Below are 12,274 nucleotides of genomic sequence, written 5' to 3'. Positions count from 1 at the left end.
TCTTACTGCAAAGTGCTTCCACTCAAGCACTTTTTGCTCATCCATTACTGCCTACGGAAGCCCACTGCACCATATCCTATATTGTTTCAGTGGGATTCACTGCCCTCAGGAAGAGGTTTTCATGGAGCGGGCTTCAGCAGGTAAGAAGTATCAGTGAAAATTGGGTGCCTACATGGCGCAAGTAGAAGTGCTTTCTGTGAAGGCAAAGCCACCTTTGAACACAGCCCACTAAGTATAAGCTTTAGAAACAGACTACAAAAGAAAACAGAATAAGCACCAGCAGATAAAACCAAGTTCATCAGCCAAATTCATCTGATTCGGAGAAGATTACATAACTCTTAAAATGTCATGCTGAAATAAGTTTTAATCATGAAAATCAAGTTTGTGCGAAAGTATAATGAAATTTGGAACCCATTTATACAATATACAGCAGGTTAACATTTGTAATTGTTAACTGTTAACAATTGTTATTGTGATACATAGCTGTCAACGTTTCCCTTTTTTAAGGGAAATTCCTTTATTCCAAATAGCATTCCTCGCAAGAAAAGGGAAAAGTTGACAACTATGTTGTGATGGAATATAGCCTTTTTCCTTTTTCTTCACTTTAAGGCACTTTGTGTTGGATTTAAATTTAAAAGAGAAAGTCAAATTTGTTGCCTGTGCTTTTCCAAAATCACCATTATACTCACAGTCAAGATGAAAAGTGGGTTTATCCTTTCCCCCCACACAGGTTCCTCCTGAGGGTGGCTTGATTTATTCCCCATAGCGTGGTATTTTTTCCTAATCCACGCTGGCGAATGTAAGTATGAAAGCGGATATGTGTGCATGTATGCGGCTGTTCTTCTCAACTAGTTAACGTGAAGATCAGAATGTGATCTTATACATACTTTTTTAGCTGCTTAGGAAGACTGTGTCCCTAACCACTTTACAATCATCCTCAGAATTTAGTCATCTTTGGCCCAAGTGCAATATAATTTGCAAACCTAAATAGGGCAATCTCCTGCACCTATTGTGGGGTGGTGCCCACAAATTTTTGTGATGACGCTGGATGCTAAAAACAGTCAATTCAGTTTTGGAATAGTGCCACATGAATTCAGTCATTCAGGGTAATATTCTTAAACCCTATTTTGTTTAACAGATTTCTGCCAATCTCCACAAATGACTTCAAGTGTGTAACAAACCATGGAATCCTTGTGGATGCAGAGAGGACAGGTCTCAAAAATGGACAATGCAAAAATATGTGCCATGTTTTCTTATGTATAATGGGACCTTTTTTTCCTTGAGCAAAAAAAGCAAGCAGATTAGTTTCTTTTCAATGGCAGGATGTCTGGTGGATACAACAGCATTTACAACAACAGAGTACATTTTCCTGGATTAAAATGGGCAGCATACTCTTATGCCCATTATAGACCTGTTCTCACCTTCCCTCCAGGTATTGACTCAACATGAGGGAGGGGGAAAGGGGTGGTGTTTGCTAACCTGCATATTCTCATATCCAGAACTTTTTCTCAGCTGGAACTCACCAGAACTCAGTTCTGGCACATCTCAGGTGGGGACCATTGCCGTTATAAGGGAACAACATAGGCATTCATGGTGAATTCCGGCACCTCTTTTTCTAGAAAAACAGCACTGCTCATATTTCTTTTGCTGGGACCCATCTCTGCTGCCTTCCCTCCATTTAAACTTATTTTTTAATATAGTTTACTTTGGTTACTGCAGCTTTTGCCAACCTTGGCCTCCCCATTTTGGCAAAGACTGCCTTATAAGGTGATTGGGCACACCACTAAGTATACTGTTGGCACAACCTTATTCTCCAGCCATCTTAAGTGACCAAGAGACATCTATTCATATAAACTAGCATATGCAAATGTGTGCCATAGGAACTTTATGGTACCTAGCAAGACCCCTGCTTCTGGGATTTTCTAGTTACTTGGGCTGGGGCTGGGCTGAACATGAAGAATCCTGGCATATTCATATGGGATGATGTTTCAGCCCATATATGGGCAGACTGAAGCCTCCCCGCTGCACAGGATTTTCCTGGCATGCATTGAGGCACCTTATGGGCACAGAATCTACTTGCATTACAATGTGCAGTCACCTATAAAGATGATTCAAATACGAAGCGCATTATTTTTTGCGTGACATACATCTGGCACTTGTGCGGCACACCCTCAGGAAACACTGGGGTACAGGTAGGGTGCCATCAGAGGCATAAAGCACAAATGATGCAAATCTCTGCAGTTCATTCTGGATACTCGTTTGTGCTGCTAAGCATCTCAGCTAGTCAGAACATTCTGTCCACCCTGCAATAACCATTTCCTTTTTCTCTCTCAATTAAGCCTTCCTCTCACCAAATGTAAGTATTTGAAGAAAAGTTGCCAGCTCCTGTTTGACGCATCCATCTGTCATGCAGATATGTGAGCATTTCCAAGGAATGAAGGGCTAAAATTATACTGCTGCTAGATCACTTTCAGATTCGGATTAAAGCCATTTGCCTTTGTAAAAGGTGTCAAGTGTGTTTGATGATGTGAATGGGTGTAATTACATGCTGGTGGTCACTGCAGGTAGAATCAGTTGTTGAAAGGTGGTGTAGGTGGTAAAAGTGTGAGCTGTGAGTCTGGAATCCCTCTTTATTATGTGGGTATTAGACAGTGGTAGGAAAGCCACTATCTCTCAGACCCTATCTACCCCTTCCATCCGCAATATGGGGATAATATAGGCCTACCTTGCAGAGTTGTAACAATAATTTTTAAGATAATGTATGTGAAGCTCTTTAAATATTTCAAGTGGTATGCTAGTATCATTGTAACAACTTTATAATCTTCCTTTAGTCCACCATTTATTAGGTAGGCATGATCTAAGCAGTTAAACAGTTTTGAGTTCTATTGAGGTCAAGAAAAAACACTAGGAACTAGTGTAAGGTAAAGGTAAAGGTACCCCTGACCATTAGGTCCAGACGCGAACGACTCTGGGGTTGTGGCGCTCATCTCGCTCTATAGGCCAAGGGAGCCAGCGTTTGTCCGCAGACAGCGTCCGGGTCATGTGAACAGCATGACTAAGCCGCTTCTGGTGAACCAGAGCAGCGCACAGAAATGCCGTTTACCTTTCTGCCAGAGCCAGGTACCTACTTATCTACTTGCACTTGACGCGCTTTCAAACTGCTAGGTGAGCAGGAGCTGGGACCGAACAACGGGAGCTCACCCCGTTACGGGGATTCAAACCACCGACCTTCTGATCGGCAAGCCCTATGCTCTGTGGTTTAGACCACAGCACCACCCGCATCCCCAGGAACTGGTGTAGCTAGTGGTTAAAAGATCAACTTATGAATCAGGAGCTGCTTCTTTGCAACTCAGCCTGTTCCATGAATTTATTTCAGGCAGTCATTGCGCAGGTGCAAATTACAGTGCATGCGCAGATTAGAACTTCAGTGAATTGGAGTTTGGTGTAGAGAAACAAATTAGGTTTCGAGTGAATATATCCCCACCCTCTCCCTGGTTTGTACAGCAATGCAAGAATGTGAGTTGAAATGCAGCAGGTGAGAGAGGGCAACTTCACTGCGTTTTGAGCCGCTAAAGTGTACATAGCCCAAGTGAGACAACAAATGCAACTCCTCTGACTTGTATTTTATAAGATACTACTAGATCTGCTTAACATACCATTCCTAGTGAAAAATACATACCGGGAATGCGCTCAGTGTTAGTTTTGCTTATCTAGAGCAGGTTTCAACCAAAATATTGTACTTATGGATGTTTACTTTCTTCTTATGAGCACCTATGGGTGTAGCCAAGGGGGGCAGGGAGGGGCAGCTGCCTCTCTATCAATAAACATCAATAAAAATACATAGCTAACTGAGGTTCTGCCTCCATCCTAACAAATGGCCTGCCCCCCCCCCCAAAAAAATCCTGGCTTCACTCATGTGAGCACCAAATAATAAAATATCAGTAAGAATCTACTGACTAGTTGTAGAAATCTTTCATGAAATCTGGTGAGGAAAGATGTTTGTACGTATATCTCTATGTTCTAAAATTTACAGCTTGCAGGACTGAATCAAACTCCTTTTTAAATAGAAAAACTTTATCTTATAAACATATTGCAACAAGTTAGAATACATTCAGTATTTAAATATAAGATTTAACATATCTTGAGTACTTGCAGGACCGAATCAATTCTTATAAAATCCCAAGAGGCCAAAAATATTGCAAGCACCATCCTTCCATGTTGTTCTTATTGAATGCTGGGCATTGCTTTGGGGGCCTTTGGGCCAAAAACCATAGTAAATACAAACAACATTCACAGTGCAACCATGTCAAACTTTCCCCACTTTCACATTTTGCCTAGTTAATAGAAGGGCGGTACAAAAGTGAACTGCAAAAGCAGCACATGCCTATAGGCTGTATGATTCTGTGCCACTGCCAATTAAAAAACATGCTTGAGGGGTTGCTAAACTCAGGTCAGGGGAGTTGATGACACTCGGGCAATTAAGTTATTACTTTCTGATTACAATGTCCTCACTGTGTTTAGATTCACTACCAGGCTCAAACACTTTTATGGAGGTTCAAATGACTGATGGCCAGAATGATGGTCTGTCCTATGATTTCTTGTTATTTTATATTACGTTTTGTGCCAAGTTGTTAATGTTTCTTGAAAGTTTAAACCTTTTCGGTTGACTAATAAACTAAACTAAACCAAGATTGAAAATTGTATATGTCATGAGTAAAACACTTTTATGTGCTTAATCTTAGCACTGAAATTAATGGGGCTTTGGTTTAATAAAACATTTTTTAAATACACTAGCTAGTGCTTATAAGCAACTGCCCAAAGAAGCATGTCCAAATAGGAAAGGTAGACCTAAATGGACAGTCTTATTTGCATTGTCATGAATTCAAGCAAGCAACCTATTTGGTCAAAGCTCACAGAACATGGCTGGTGGTGTTTCTCAGGCTCTATTGCATTAAGGAACAAAACAAGTGGAAGATTTCCTAGCTACTCCTAGCTCTTTTTTTTAATGGTTATATTAGCATAGTGGATTAATTCTCATATGGTTTCTATACCTTTTCAACAAGTGCATCAGAACTATAATTAACATTTTATCAGGTCAAAGCAAATATAAATCCCACATCACTAATAGCCAAAGAGAAAAGCCAAGGAGAAAAGAATGATGTATGGACAGCCAGACCAAGACAATACTAGCACTGAGTATGAAAAAAGAGTGGGGATACATGAATGCAATTAAAAGGTAATGGCTGCAATCCAGATCCCCATATGCTTCCATGCTGGCTTTCCCAAATGGTGCTCTGGGAGCCCCCAGGGCTCTTTCCCATTCTGTTGCCAGCAAAGAGGAAGTCTGTCTTGCAGGCATGGGATGCTTATTTGGATTGTGGCCAATGCCTTTAATACCTGAACAATGGTTTCATCAATCCAAACTGTACACTTAGAACCGGATTAATCAAAAACATTTTACCATGTAGTTTGAAGTGGATGGGATTTAAACATATGCTAAGTGCTTGGTGAATCACAGATATAGAAATTAATGGGAATATTTATCAGACACAAACCCACATAAAGTCTTGAGAATGTATGAATTTCTGCTTTATAAATCTTCTAAATAATGTTGCCTTACAGATCCTACAGGCTGCATAAAGTCCAAATATCTGTGTCTCTCTGCAATGGGCTGGGGAAACCCAGCCAGATGGGTGGGGTATAAATAAATTATTATTATTATTATTATTATTATTATTATTATTATTATTATTATTATTAACACTTCCCAATACGTAGGTAATTGGTCCACTGGTACCCCAGCTAGTCCCAGATAAGGAAGTCACACATCAGATAGTTAACTCTTTATTGGCAAGAGAAACACAGCAGCTTCCACAGTGCTTCAGATAAACAAAGTGCTTCTAACCTCTAGGCATCCATCCACAGGTCTGGGCCCTATGGAGCAGTTGCAGCGGCAGAGGGTCCCTCACCTCCTCTGGCTTTTATACCATCCTCTGATGGGTTGCATACCCAAAACTTAAGACTTCTCTTTTCAAGCTCCTCCTGGTTCTACAGTGGGGCAGTAGAAGGTGGGAAATTTACTGACCTGCCCCTCTCTTGAACCAACTCTCCTTCTTCCACCACATCCTCCACCTGGGACTGCCCTGACTCTCTTACCTGCATTGGTTCCTGCATCAAACCCCATAAATTACTGGACCCTTCTCCTGGGTCACTGCCTGGGTCCCTTGCCTCCGCCACACACGTCAAAGCCCTGCCAGTCTCTGACAACTGGCATTCAAAGCCCAATCCTACATTTAGGAGGCCTCTCAGCATGAGGCCCCCTCCATGCCAGGAAGCTCCTCACTGCAGTGGTCAAAAGGTGGACACATGTCCTCTCTTGCCCTTCCACCACTGCATCTTATAATAGTCTACTATTGGCACATGGGTGGGTAGGTGAGACTTCACATACACAGCAGGGAGAGAGGCAGGAGGAGACACCAGTGTCCCCTAAGTGGAATCCACAGAGGAAATGGCAGCAATGTTGTGGCTGAAGGCATGGGCAGCAGTGAGGTGGTATTGTGCCCGTGGCAACTGTTCTACCATGACTTTAAATCTACAAATACAGTACAAAATACAGCAATAAAACTGAGAAGATTAAACTATTCAACAAGGTAAAAGAATCCCGTAATTGAAAGTGTCTGGGCAAATTTTTAAGAGTTTTAACCTGGCACCAGAAATAATACAATATCGGTGCCAGGCGTATCTCTCATAGGAGGGCATTTCACATTTAAATGTTAAAAAGAATGGAACACTGCAGGAACCTGCAGCTCAAATCACATGTGTCTGAGTAGAAACCCTCCAATTTCTGCTTCTGGAAAGCAGGTAGCCTCACTTCAACAGAGGCTTGAGGCATGTGCATTCCGTTTTAGTTTGTGATTTATTTAACTTAATGTGTTAACACTCCCTTTTCCATGGCATGAATCCAATGAAGAAGGCAATTGCCTACCAAACTTTACACACCTCAAGAACAAACAAGCTCCCTTTAAAGTGTGTTGTCCCCCCACTGTGGTTCACTTCCTCCTATTATGGCTTGACACCAGCTCTTCTGGATCATATCCCATGAAAGAGTTAACTGCTATACAGGCACAACTTTGCACCACTCAGCAACCAACTGTGAAATGGCTTCAGGCCACAGTTCTGCAAATGAGAACATATTCTGATGATGTAATGCTTGTAACTTGATAACCTGCTGCCAGGAAGGTTTGCTCCTAGCATTTTCTGGGCAACAAAGGGAGCCAAACCTGTTCCTCCCAGACTTCTTTGTGCAGCTTTAAGTAAGGTTGGTTGCATCAGTATTTGAAGAAAAACAGTTATTTGCCCCAGGAATCTTAAATTTCTTAAGTACAAGCACAATCATTCTGATTTTATTTTATTTTATGCACGTGCCACCAACAAAACAACACTGTCATTATTATACCTGGCAGTAATTAAGTGCCAAAAGAGAATACTTCAGCAGAGGATAAAAAGAGTTCACACAAAATGTGAAAATGAAAATGCCAACATTATAGATGTTCAGCTCTTTCATCTCACACTTTCCACTTTCATGGGGAGAGATGTCCTCATCCTAAGTTTCTTATTCCTGTCAATAAATTTAGTGCTGAAATATATAATTTTTATGACCTGTTACAGAAATTCTAGTCCTAGGTATTTAGGGGTGGTTGTATTTTCATTTTAAGGAAAGCAATTGTTACTCGTGTGACTTAAATGGCACAATCCATCATGCTCTCTTCTATTAATTGAAACTTCTATTAATTTTAATGATGCTTGCGCAGAACATTGCAATGGACTGTGCCCTTTATAAATAACAATTAATTTTAATAGCTACTTCTGCTGTTTTACTTTTCTAATGTTTTACACATTTACTTGTTTCCACTGTATTATTTTACGCCAACCTGAGAGTTTCTACTGAAGGGTAGCATGGGAACGTCCTAAAAAAATAAACAACACAGGATAAATGAGTTAATTACACTTTACATTGTTCTTGAAAGTAGCAAATGGGCCTTCATACCTAATTTAGCACCGTTCTGTAAAATCACTGAACACTCTAAACTTTCTAAAGTCAACATGAGAATGCTGATCTTGTTCACGTTTACTTGGATGTTCTACCATGTTTAATAGGGCTTAAAGGTAAAGGTAAAGGGATGCCTTTACTCTGGGGTTGTGACACTCATCTCGCTTTATTGGCCAAGGGAGCTGGTGTACAGCTTCTGGGGCATGTGGCCAGCATGACTAAGCTGCTTCTGGCAAACCAGAGCAGCGCACGGAAACGCCGTTTACCTTCCTGCCGGAGCGGTACCTATTTATCTACTTGCACTTTGATGTGCTTTCAAACTGCTAGGTTGGCAGGAGCAGGGAACGAGCAACGGGAGCTCAACCCGTCGCGGGGATTCAAACCACTGACCTTCTGATCGGCAAGACCTAGGCTCTGTGGTTTAACCCGCAGCGCCACCCGCGTCCCTTAATAGGGCTTACTTCCAAGTACAGTGGTTCCTCAGGTTACATACGCTTCATGTTACATACGCTTCAGGTTACAGACTCCGCTAACCCAGAAATAGTGCTTCAGGTTAAGAACTTTGCTTCAGGATGAGAACAGAAATCATGCTCCAGCGGCGTGGCAGCAGCAGGAGGCCCCATTAGATAAAGTGGAGCTTCAGGTTAAGAACAGTTTCAGGTTAAGAACGGACCTCCAGAAAGAATTAAGTACTTAACCCAAGCTACCACTGTAAATGTGTGTAAAATCGCCATCTGAGTTAAATATGTAGTAGCTGAGGCATTCAGAAAACGTCTGCCTTCCATAGCACTTGCCAATGCAGGCAAGCAGCATAGGAAGATCTCTGCTGAATCAGACCAAAGGACCATTTCAACCAACATCCTGTTCGCACCGTGACCAACCTCATGTCTATGAGAAGCCTGCAAGCAGGACATGAGTGCAACAGTGCTCTCTCCACTTGTGATTCCCAGCAACTGGTGTTCAGAGATACACGGAGGGACACGTGTTCCCAGGGAATCCGTGGTGGTGAGAGAAAAGAGAGAACGCATTAGCACTGCTAGTGAGCACAGTCATCAAACAGGACCTGATGATAGCATCCAAACAGCAGAACCTGTGTTTACTTTGGCTTGCTAAAGGCTTAAGGGCAAAGTCTGAAGGGTGCTTTAAAAAACACCTCTGCAACCCCCACTCTAGCAATGCAACTGTGTTAATAATTAAATAACTGTACCCAAGAGCTGCTTTGGGAAGCACCTGTTTTGTTTTATTTTTGCTACCTTTTAAAACGGTATATGCAATTGCTGAACAAGCGGTTGCTTTTCACTTCCAAATAGAACCTGCAAAATACCCATTTCTATAATGTAAAAGGCTCCCTGGATTGTGTGTTTCTGATCACGGGCTGCTTCTCTGCATGATCTGTGCAGGGGAACTCATTGTACCCTCCCCATGCTCTTGCAGGAACCCTTTTTCATGAAAATTAAGCCACCCAATGCAAGACTTGGCCTTGCCGCTGCAGTGTCCCCATGTGGAACAAGGAGAGTGGCCACAGCACTATAGTACAAAGCTGCATATAGATAAAGGGTTTGCAATCCCTGGAATCTCCTGTGAAAAAATATCCAGCAGGCGATGTGAAAGACCTCTCTCTTTGTCTGAGATCTTGAGGAGCCTCTGCCCATCAGGCACTGGGATAGGCGGAAAGGCAGGTACTGGACAAGAGCCTGGTAGGATGTCAGATGTGAGAGAGCCTTTAGGATTGCATCTGAAAATACTACATGCGTTAGGGCCATCTTGAAGGATTTAAACCTTTAAAGAAATGAAAGTCACCCAAATCCTGGAAATTACCCAGCTGCTCCATTTGACTTGGTTTGCTTGTGAAAGCCATGTTTTAGCTAAGAATTACATGTAAGTTTCATCCTAGAGATTCCATTTGCTAATGGAATGTGAGAGTTGTCTGGACTCTTCACAAAGAGAAAATCCCCTTTTATTCTTCTGGAACATTCATGCTCTGGGGCTCTTGCCCAGTTGGCCTTAGAAGTGGTAGGACCTGTTTGTGTTTCGTTTCGTTGGTGGGTTGTAATATCTTCTTTTGCCATTAAGTTCGTACTGTGACTGAAACCAGCTACTGCAAAGCTACTTTCTTTCAGATTGTGTGGTTTGCCAGGCAGATCCTGCTGTGATCCATTATTACCTCATGAGGGCCGTATCATTTGTTTAAAAAAACGTTCTTCCTTACTAGGATCCTTCCTAAACTGGGGTCAAACCATAGGCCCTTTCAAATGGCTCAAGCAAAAGATTCAAGCATTTGTGTGATGGAAGCAAAAAAAAAAAATGGGGGGGGTGGCCTCCTAGGTGAGAAAGGCTCATCTTCAGTATGCACAAAACTAGGATTTCCCCAAGTGAATTGAGATACATCCCAAAATGAGACATGCGTCAATCAGAATGCACTCCCAGGCGAGTCCCGTGACCTGCACTTCACTCTCGTCCCCCCTCTCAAGTGATTTTTTTCGGGTCTAGATCCTGCGTGGCCCTGAAAATGCTCAGTTTTCAGGGCAAGAGTGCAGCACAGACTGGCAGTGGCAACTTCTGGGTAATCTCAATAGTGTTGAAAAGCAAAGGCAACACGGTGGAGGAAGGAATAAGCAAAGTGGCACAGCGACAAAAAGCAGGGGCTAATGTAGACATGGATCTACTGGATCAGATGTGCTATGTTGTAGTGGGCCTTCATTGAAAACGGACACAGAGATTTTGGGCCAATGCAGAACATATATTTGTAAGACTGAGGCTGAACAAATTGTATGAATATACATGTATCTGGGAGGTTAGACTTATACAAGCAGTAATGTAAATTTGCTATTCCCCGTCCCACAATGAGAGTCATTTTTAGGAGTGTATCACTACTACAGGTTCCTATCACTTTAAGAGGGCTGACACCAGTAGAGAATTTTAAATAGGGAGCAAATAATCATTTCCTACAAATTCCAAACAGTTTTTTTTCCCTTTTTTAGCTTTCTTTGTATTCAATTAAAAAAATATTTTTTGCCCATCCAGTTGAAATACGTCTATGCTGCTTTCCAATGCACGTTTACAAAGCGGTGTACAAAAATAATAAAAATTCAACTAAAATGATTTTTAAATATAAATACTACTGTCTGGTTCAACTAATATTACAATTGCCCTTCAGTGGAGCTTCCAGGGCAGTTTATAGAATCAAGATAGAATATTCTAATGAATATCACCACTGAAATATTTATTTTTCAGATTTTTTCAACACCCTCACTTCACCAAGCACTAGTAGTAGATATACTGGTATGACCATAGCATTGAAGGAACAGAAGTACTTTGCATAATTCACATTCCATGTTTTGCAAATACTTATTTGATAGCAAGGTAGTCAGCTGGGGACACGGCATTCTCTGTGGAGAGCTCTCATCTTGGGAATTCAAAAGCCAACTTAGTCCATCACAGATCTGTTCTGTGGATTCTTCAGCTGCCTACGTGGTGTACTTTTATGAGAGGTACAACAGCCTCAGGCTATGCAAGTGTCATAGACACATAAACCTTTGAGGAACTCCTAAAGTATTGGTTTAAATTACTCTTCTTGCTCAACCTTGAAGGATGGATTTGTCTTGAACGTTAATGTGCAAAAAGAAGAAGAGTTTGAATTTGATATCCCCCTTTATCAGTACCCTAAGGAGTCTCAAAGAGGCTAACAATCTCCTTTTCCCTTCCTCCCCCGTAACAAACACTCTGTGAGGTGAGTGGGGCTGAGAGACTTCAGAGAAGTGTGACTAGCCCAAGGTTACCCAGCAGCTGCATGTGGAGGAGCAGGGAATCGAACCTGGTTCACCAGAGTATGAGTCCACTGCTCTTAACCACTACACCACACTGAATGAAAACTCTACCGTTTGCTGATCAGGCTTCTATTGTATTCTGGACTTTGTGAATTTATATTAAGAACGTAAGAGGAGCCTGATGGATCAGGCCAATGGCCCACCTAGTCCAGCCCCCTCTTCTCACAGTGGCCAATCAGATGCCTGTGGAAAGCTTGCAAGCAGGATTCAAGTGACAGATCACTCTCTCCTCCTATTGAAAAGCAGTATAGAAATTATTGTAAAAATCAATCAATCAATAGAAGAAATGGCTTTTGGAATTTAATGTGAAGAAAACTGAGGTACGATTCACAAGGCTGCAGTCTACTAGTGAGTAAACCCCACTGGACACTGTAAGATTTATGAGAAAACGTGGATA

At 41.8% G+C, this 12,274-nt stretch overlaps 1 protein-coding gene across 2 annotated transcripts in view; it reads right to left on the bottom strand.

Annotated features, from left to right (window-relative positions):
* SPATA13 (spermatogenesis associated 13) overlaps positions 1-12,274 on the bottom strand; it is a 101,772-nt gene that overhangs the window by 78,505 nt on the left and 10,993 nt on the right. The gene's annotated exons all lie outside the window — the stretch shown is intronic.

Source organism: Podarcis melisellensis (genome assembly GCF_964234715.1).
Source record: "Podarcis melisellensis genome assembly, chromosome: 4".
In the NCBI taxonomy this organism is placed as follows: Eukaryota; Metazoa; Chordata; class Lepidosauria; order Squamata; family Lacertidae; genus Podarcis; species Podarcis melisellensis.
This window is presented reverse-complemented; position numbering and strand designations above follow the sequence as displayed.